The sequence below is a fragment of the Rattus norvegicus genome, chromosome 3 (assembly GCF_036323735.1).
Source record: "Rattus norvegicus strain BN/NHsdMcwi chromosome 3, GRCr8, whole genome shotgun sequence".
Taxonomy (NCBI): domain Eukaryota; kingdom Metazoa; phylum Chordata; class Mammalia; order Rodentia; family Muridae; genus Rattus; species Rattus norvegicus.
Genome location: NC_086021.1, coordinates 52806993 through 52815523, shown reverse-complemented (window position 1 = coordinate 52815523; position 8531 = coordinate 52806993).

Below are 8531 nucleotides of genomic sequence, written 5' to 3'. Positions count from 1 at the left end.
GAGCCCATGTTGGTCTATGACTTTTTTTTCAAATGGCATCCTAGAGAAATTTGCATCCCATTATCTGTGTAAGTTCATGTTGCATGCTTTAACAAAACACTCCCAACTGAGTAGTTTACAACTGAAACATATTCCGACAGCTTTAGAGACCACAGAATCAAGAGTCAGTGAAGCTACAGTGTTTGATGAGGATAGGCTTTCTGGTTCATAATAATCATCTTCTTTGGTTTTATAAATGGTTGAAGAGGAAAAGACAGATTCTCATGTGGATTTTCATAGGTGAACTAATTAACTCCTACAGGGCCCTAGGTTAATAATTACACCCAGAGAGCCAGGATTTCAGCATAAAATTTTAAGATGACAAAATTTTCAGAGCCTAGATTTCTCCAATGTTTAGAAATCAGTAAAGAGATAACAATTCATAAATATGAGATTTCAGAATCGGCACATAGTCCATGACGGTTCTACAGTAGTTAAGTGCACATTATATGCTCTTTGTTTTCTCTCATTCATCCCTTAGTACAAGTAAATTTTAGATATTAAATTAGTTTATTAATTATAATCTGCACAGAGACAGATTTGTGTCAAGATACCACAAACTGACTTATGTTTAAAAGATCACAGTAGAGGAAGTGGAGAACTAAGAATTACCAATAAGACCCTTTGGAAGGCTGGACTGAATCAGCTATCTAGGAGACATTTAGTGACTGCATAGATCAAGAGGGAAGCAGTGGAAATGCTGAAGAAGTGTCAAGGGGTGGATTGGATACATTTTGATACATTTTGAAGTTAGCACAAACCATCATTCTTGGCAGAATGGAGGTAAGACAAGGAGAGAGGTCAAGAATAAATCTAACATTGTTGGCCAGAGCAAATACAATTAAATTGCCATAACTAAGATAAGAAAGCCTGTAGAGTATATTTAGTAAAATTAAGAGCATGTTTTTACATTTAAGATGTACATTCACCATTCAAGTAGATCTGTCGATTAAGCAGTCCAAAATGAATGCAGTGCAGATATTTGGGGTGGGTGATTAAAATGTTAGATCTGTAAAACCCCTAAATAGTTAGAACACCCCCACCACTAACAGCAACAACAATAAACCAAACATGAGATTACAAGAAATTGCCCTGGGATATACACCAAAAAGCAGTAAACAGTAACAAATACCTAAGTAGACTATTGAGCCACAACGTTTAGAAATTAGAGACATTAAAGGGGGGCTGGAAAGGAATGAAATATTCTGGAACTGAGAAAGGGGAGACTGTAGGTCTGTGGAGGCCAAGGAAAGGGGTACATATAATAAGGAGAACGGAGAACAATTATGCTGCTGTGCTAACAGTCAAGACTGAAAGCTACTCACAAGGCTTGACTACAGTGTGTGGGTGGTTTTGGAAGGATATATTTAATAAAGCATGTGTACATGTGTATAACTGTTCAGGAGAACTATGAGTGGATTAGAGTAAGGAGAGTAGAGGTATGTATGCTTGTGTCACAAAGACATCCTTACTAAAGTGCATATGTTGTGTGTGTCCATAGGCACTAAAGAGGACACACGGGAAAGCAGGATCCTGACTTTGATTCCCTAGCCAGTTGCATTATGACATTTGTTTTGAGGCTTTCATAAATTAGATTTGCTCCCTTCTAAATAGTCACAAAGGAGAATCTTAATTGTATGTTATGTCATCCTCCAATCCTAAATGAATACATCATGAACAGGCTGCATCCCAGTGGTCGAGTTTGTGTGTGATTGTAGAACTGTCTCTTGATTTTTCTCTTACTTAGTGAAAAATTACTTTTAAAGAGAGCAAGATCATTGAAAGAAGTGGGAATGGCTTGTGGCACGTGCTGTTAACAGCAGTGGCAGATCTTTTTAATCAGCAGGATCTTAAAGACCAAGAAAATGAGGCCGTGACTTAGCTTTCGTGAGAAGGGAATCTGGGGCAGGGAGGGGCAACCAAAGTTACTGTTTTTGACAATATTCCCTAAGATTTGTGCAAGGAACTATCTACATGGTAGGGACTTAGTTGCCACAGCTCCAGGAAGGAATCACTACTGCAGCTGAGGGCTAGACTTTCTTTTCCTTTTGTTAACACTTATTAGCCAATTAAGTACCAGCCTGCTAATTTCAGGATTAAACCCACTCTTGACTTACAAGGCTCTCTTGAGTTTAAAAACATTGCTCTATGTGCAAATCGGGCCTTTGCTGAGCTCTAAAGCATCAGGGACAGAGAGTAAGATTATTCTATCTTCCTTTCATCAGTTCCTCGTTCACTTACTGAGGTATCCTGATTTTACTGTGCCTTCATTATGTCTGATTAGACTTCTTGATATATGAAGCAAAGGACATGGGGCGGTACCTGCAAACCTATGGCGACAGGGAGGGTAATCTGATAATTGGGAGTGGTGGGGCAGGAATCCTCTGTTGGCTGTTGGCCGAACAACTATCAGGGAGTGCCGCAGGTAATGCTTAGTATTTTATTCTTTCTCAAAATTTCCTCTTAGAGATTAATCATTGACTGTCAAGTCTCTACCTGAGCAAACTTCTCACTGAGAAGGAAAATCTCCCGGATTTTATGCACCTTATTTTATTGCAACGGTTACAATTTTAGGACCCTGGCTGGTTACTTATCATGGCCAATTAGTATTTATGAGACAACTCAAGTTCACAATAGTTATTTTGAAGAGCTGTAGTAACTATCATGCATAATACTATCATTCACAATAAACTAATAATATTTTTAATTTGGTTTAAAGGCTGTTATAAGCTAATTCTACTTCAAGGGTTTTACTGACATCGCTAATAGATATTAGAATGTTTCAAGGAACTCCTGTATCTTTAATAGCTGTTTATATTCTTGTGGCATTCCATTTTCTGTTTTAATAATCCATTTTGTATTTACAAGAAGTTAGATGGTTTCTTGGTTTTGTATCATAAACCATAATACAGTAAATTAGACTGTAAGTATACCTTTTTGAACATAAGTTTTCTTTGTGCTTTATAGTCATTAATTCTTTTTATATACTTTACAAATGCTTCCTGTTCCCCTTTTCTCCCTCTTGCCTTAGCTTGTCTTTGGAGCTCTTGATAGCCCAGACTAATCCCTTGTATAAACAATATCACAACTATCCGAGCAGGAATTACCACTACATGAATTACCACTACATTTTGCAGAATGCTATGTAAATGGATAATCAGAACAAATATCAACTGACCCACATACCTCTCTTCTTCTCTTCATACCAATAGTGTTAGTGACCTAACTGGGAGAGTTCTCTGACTGATCTTAGCAATTTCAGGCAAGTTCAAAACCATCCATCCTGAGCAGTCATGTGGACAATCATTTATAACATGATAAGAGGTCTGACCTCTTCAATACTCCTTTTAGAGGCAAAATGTGGTGCCATTTGAATTAACTATTTTACTTTTTTGGTGTTTTTATGTTCCTTTTTCTCATGTCTCTATCCTAGTTTATTCTGTCTTCTACTTATCTCTTAAATCTCAAATGTAAGCAGCAGTACTGTAAACTGATAGAATGGTCATTGCTGTCTTATACTGGTCATTGCATGACTGTTTCTTCCCTATAATGAAACATGTGGAGGTAAATCAAATTGACACCATACTGTGGGAAGCTGACATACCATCACTAATTTGGTCTGGGTTCCTTACCTTATGCAGAGACTAGACAAGAACCGGTATAAGGATGATAACAAGCGTCTACTCTTATCTTTGTATTAATCCTAAAGAACATAAAAACTAATGATAGCACGTGGGTCATTTATCATAGAAATGTCAGAATGAATAAATATTTTTTGTTATTTTATTTATTTCCATTTCAAATGTCATCCCCCTTCCTAGTTTCCCCTACACAAATCCCTTATCCCATCTCCCCTCCCTCCTGTTACTATGAGCATGCTCCTCCACCCACACACCAACTCTGGCATCACTGTCCTAGCATTCCCCCACGTTGGGAAGTCAAGCCTTCACAGGACCAGGGGCCCTCCCATTGATTTCAGATAAGGCCATCCTCTGCTGCATATGCAGCTGGAGCCATGGGTCCCTCCATAGGTATTCTTTGGTTGTTGGTTTAGTCCCTTGGAGCTCTGGGGGCATTTGGTTGGTTGATATTGTCGTTCTTCCAATGGGGTTGCAAATCCCTTCAGCTCCTTCAGCAATAGTGTCTGAGTCTGGTGGCTGCATATCCTATGGATCCCCGGGTGGGGCAGTCTCTGGATGGTCTTCCTTTTGCTATCTGCTGAGTAGGGGGAGGGAAAAAACGGGGAGGCAAGATCAGGTGTGGGAGGAGACTAGGGAGATGTACCAAGGATCAGGAATTGAACAGAGGTGTGTAGCAGTGGGGGATGGGGAACTGGGGGTAGTCAACAAAACATCCCAGACATCAGGAAAGCAAGAGGCTCCCAGGACCCAGTGGGGATGACAAAAGCTGAAATACCCAACAAGGGAAGAGAGAACCTAAACAGACCATATCCAAAGGTTAGGCACAGTTCCTGGGATGGGTTGAGGGATGGTGCTATCTACTCAATTAAAAAAATTTAACGCAGAATTTCTCCTGCCTAAAGGAAGTATTGGGACAAAGAGTGGAGCAGAATGAAAATTTAAGTTAGAAGCTGAGAAATGGATCAGAAATCACTGGATAAAGACATTTCTTTCCCTAACACTTAAATATGTGACCTAGAAAACTATGAAGTTTCTCTTAAGTGGAAGTAACAGGAATGATGATGTAAGTTTGTCCTCAACAGTATATGCAAAATAAGTTCTGACAAAGGACAAAGGACAAAGTGACCCTTACAATGTCTTGAACATTCAGCCTCATTACTAAGTCCTTTCTGATATATGCCATGTGATTCCTCCAAAATGTTATAAAAAAAAAGTGTTATAGTATATTCATTCTTGCTGTCTGGTTTTATTTTTGTTGGGTTTGTTTGTTTATCTGTTTTGATATTGTCCTAAGTTTCTTGGGTTCTTTTTATTTCTTTTTTTTTTTTAGAGCTGGGGAACGAACCCAGGGCCTTGCGCTTCCTAGGCAAGCGCTCTACCACTGAGCTAAATTCCCAACCCCTTTGTCCTAAGTTTCTAAATGCATGCTAAAAATTTAGGACTCTATCATATGGATAGTGAAATAGTTTTTGGAGATAAAACACACATGAAATGCAGAATTCATGCTTGGGGAAACTGTCTGGCTCCAGAGGAGATTATTTTGAACAAGATTTTATTAATCCTGTGGATCACTATTTTATCCTTAAGAAGGAAAACTCATAAAATTTTGTATGACAATGACGACTTCAGATTTACCAATCTACACCACCCGAAAAGTAGCTATAGGTCTACATATGACCGTTGAGATGAAAGAAAATATTATTTGATGAAGCTTTCTGTGAGCTCATTAAAAGAGGAATAGTAAACAAGGGGACACTTTCACATTCACACTCTCTTCAACCTAGTGCTATGGAATGGTATGGCAGTCCCATACAGTGACAGGAGGACAGAATAGCAAAGCTCTAGACATCTTTATGTGAGGAGGAAATCAATTAATACACTGCAATGTTACTTTTAGATTTTATTTTTTTAAAGAAAATTAATCTTTTTGTTTACACTCTAGATTTTATCCCCCTCTTGGTCCACCCTCTGACTACTCCACAGCATATACCTCCCTGCCCTGTCTCCATGAGGATGCCCCCTCACTAGAACCCCCATTCCCTGGGGCCTCCAGTCTCTTGAGGGTTAAGTGCAACTCCTCTAACTGCTAGATTTTCTTTTAGATAAAACATCTTTAATTTTCTTCATCATTCTTAAAAATATTTTTGGGGTGCTAGGGGTTGAACAGGTGCCCTTGGATCTTTGAGACATGGTCTCATTGTGGAGATGAGGGTGTTCTTGAACTTGCTGGCCTCCAACGTCAAACTTACAATCATGCTCATATATATATACTACACAACAACAAGTTTATCTTAAAACAAACAAACAAAAAAACAAACAAACCTAGGAGATCAAGAGATGACTCAGTGGTTAAGAGCACTCTTTTGCTCTTGTGGGGGGCTCAGGTTCTGTTCTTAGCATTCACATGGGGCTTATATCTATCCATAACTCTAACTCCAAGAGATCCCACACCCTCTTCTGACCTCCGTGGACAACAAACACATACATGGAACACATGAAAACATACATGCAAAACACTCACACATAAACTAAAACTAAATAAATCTAATATATATTTTGTTAAAAAATATATTAAGAAACAAAATTACAAGTGCTAAAAGGTACAAAAAATACTTAGTTAGTCCAGAAAATTATCCAGTTTTCTCTCTAACTACCTATAAGGAATAGTCTCTATTGGACACACTTACTAATGATATTTCCCTAAAGAAAAAGAAAAGGAGCTTTCTTTTGTAGCTGAAGGTTTAACTCATGTAACTGTTTTGTTTCCCATTTTCCTTATTTAATTCTTATGTATAATGTTGCTCAAGAGTAGAGTTTCAAGCAGTAATTTATTTTTTCTTCATTTTTGAGAGTTGATGGGTCACCCACCATTAATAAATTGAATATATTCTTTTATAGTCTAGGAATTATAGGCCTGAAGCTATCAGGGCTGTAGAAAACACTAGGACTATACTGTTGTACTCATAGAGGAAACAGTGATACGTACTCCCCCAACCATTAGAGATACAACATCCTTTTCATTCTTTGGCTTGAATGCAGATGGAAGGGTACCAGACCCTGAGGGAACTGCCTATCACAGAGGATAGCACATAGGGGACGAGATGGATCACTGCAGGATGCACAGTGAACATCTGGAAATACCCCAGGGCAATTGCCTCAGCAATTCCTTACTTCTACTAGTGTGTATTTTCATTAATTTTAACAAATTCTGCTTTCTTTTGCATTTTCTTTCACTTTGCCAACTTGAAGTACAAAAAGAAAAAAAAATGTTCCAAGGGCTTGCTATGTAGAACTAAAGCAAAATTGAAAGCAGTAATGATCTTTCTAGCCCCCCGGAATTGAGTGGAAAATGTAAGAACTTAAGTTACTGATAAGCTTTCACTTAATCTACGTGATGGCATCTCCACCTGGTCATATGTGCGTACACATTTATCTTATACTTACCTGTGTCTGAAGGTGCCTTTCAGCTGTCTGTGTAAGCCTTGCTGTTATTCTAATTCTTTCCTCAAACTCTCTTTCTATGCATTTCAGACCATGCTTACATATATTTATTATTATTTCTGTCTTTATTATCTTTGTATTACTTAGCAAAATAGTTCTCTAATTTTTTTACCCTCTTTGTCTCTTTCATATTATCTTTGTTCTGTTTACTGACCCCCAAGGCAATTTACCTGAGGTATACTATATTATCCTCTATAAAATACTAAAACATTTATAATTTGAATCATAGGAATATGTAGTTTTGTTTTGTTCATCTTTTAATAAAATAACATACGACAAAGTTAAAAAGCTAGATTGGTTTATAATCATGACAAAGTTAGATGTGGTGTTAACTTTATACCAGTGCAATGGAATCATTTCTCAGATACACATTAATGGAATCAACTCCCAAATATATAGTTTCCTTTTAGACTCTAAAGGCACAGAAAATGAAGATGCTGGAGAACTATTTGCTAGAATCTTCTTGTTAGACTCCCTGCTTTCATTATTTGTTGGGTGTAGCCATTCTGTTTACAGTGTCAAATGCATTTGTGAGTTCTGACGTAAGGTGTTCCTAGAATGGAAATTCTAGCTATCCATCCAAGGCAGTTTTCTATCTACTTACAATTGCTAAGAAGAAAGGGAAACTGATCTGTAGATGACAGATTGACAATAATTGTTAGATTTAAAATCTCTGAATATTTTTGCTTTCTCCTCCCACAGAAACATGGCAAACTCCGGTTGTTGTAATTAGAATCTTCCTTCAATGCTACAGCAAGAAACATTTGTGTGTGTGTGTGTGTGTGTGTGTGTGTGTGTGTGTGTGTTCATGTGTGTGTGTGTGTGATTTTTAAGATTAATCAACGGTTTCATAATGCTCTCCAACTTTAGCGCACATTTGTTAGAATAAAAATACTAAGAGAAGAAGAGAGTATAGAAGAGGTTTTCTTCAGGTGTTAAGCAAACAAAGAAACAAATGACATTCTCGGGAAAAAAAATGTTAAATTTATGTTGGCCAAGAAAATTTTTGGAGCAATGACAAAATGTATCAATTCTGCTAAAAATGTACACAAACCCACCAAAAAAATTACCCAATAACAGAAATGCTAAGAACTTAGGAAAGAATTTTAAAATACTGTCACTGAAGGCTGTTTACTAAGTCAATTACTAAATGGACATAGCTAAAATGAGAATTTGATAAATAAAAACAGAAGTAAGGAATTCTTTCAGAATATAAGGCAAAGATCAATGAGATTAAAGACACAAAAGAAATCTAGGAGATATTGAAAATTGCACAATAAGTTTAATGTCCTAAGAGATTAAGAAGAGAAGTGGGGGGAGAAAATTTAAGACACTAGCTGATGGATTAAT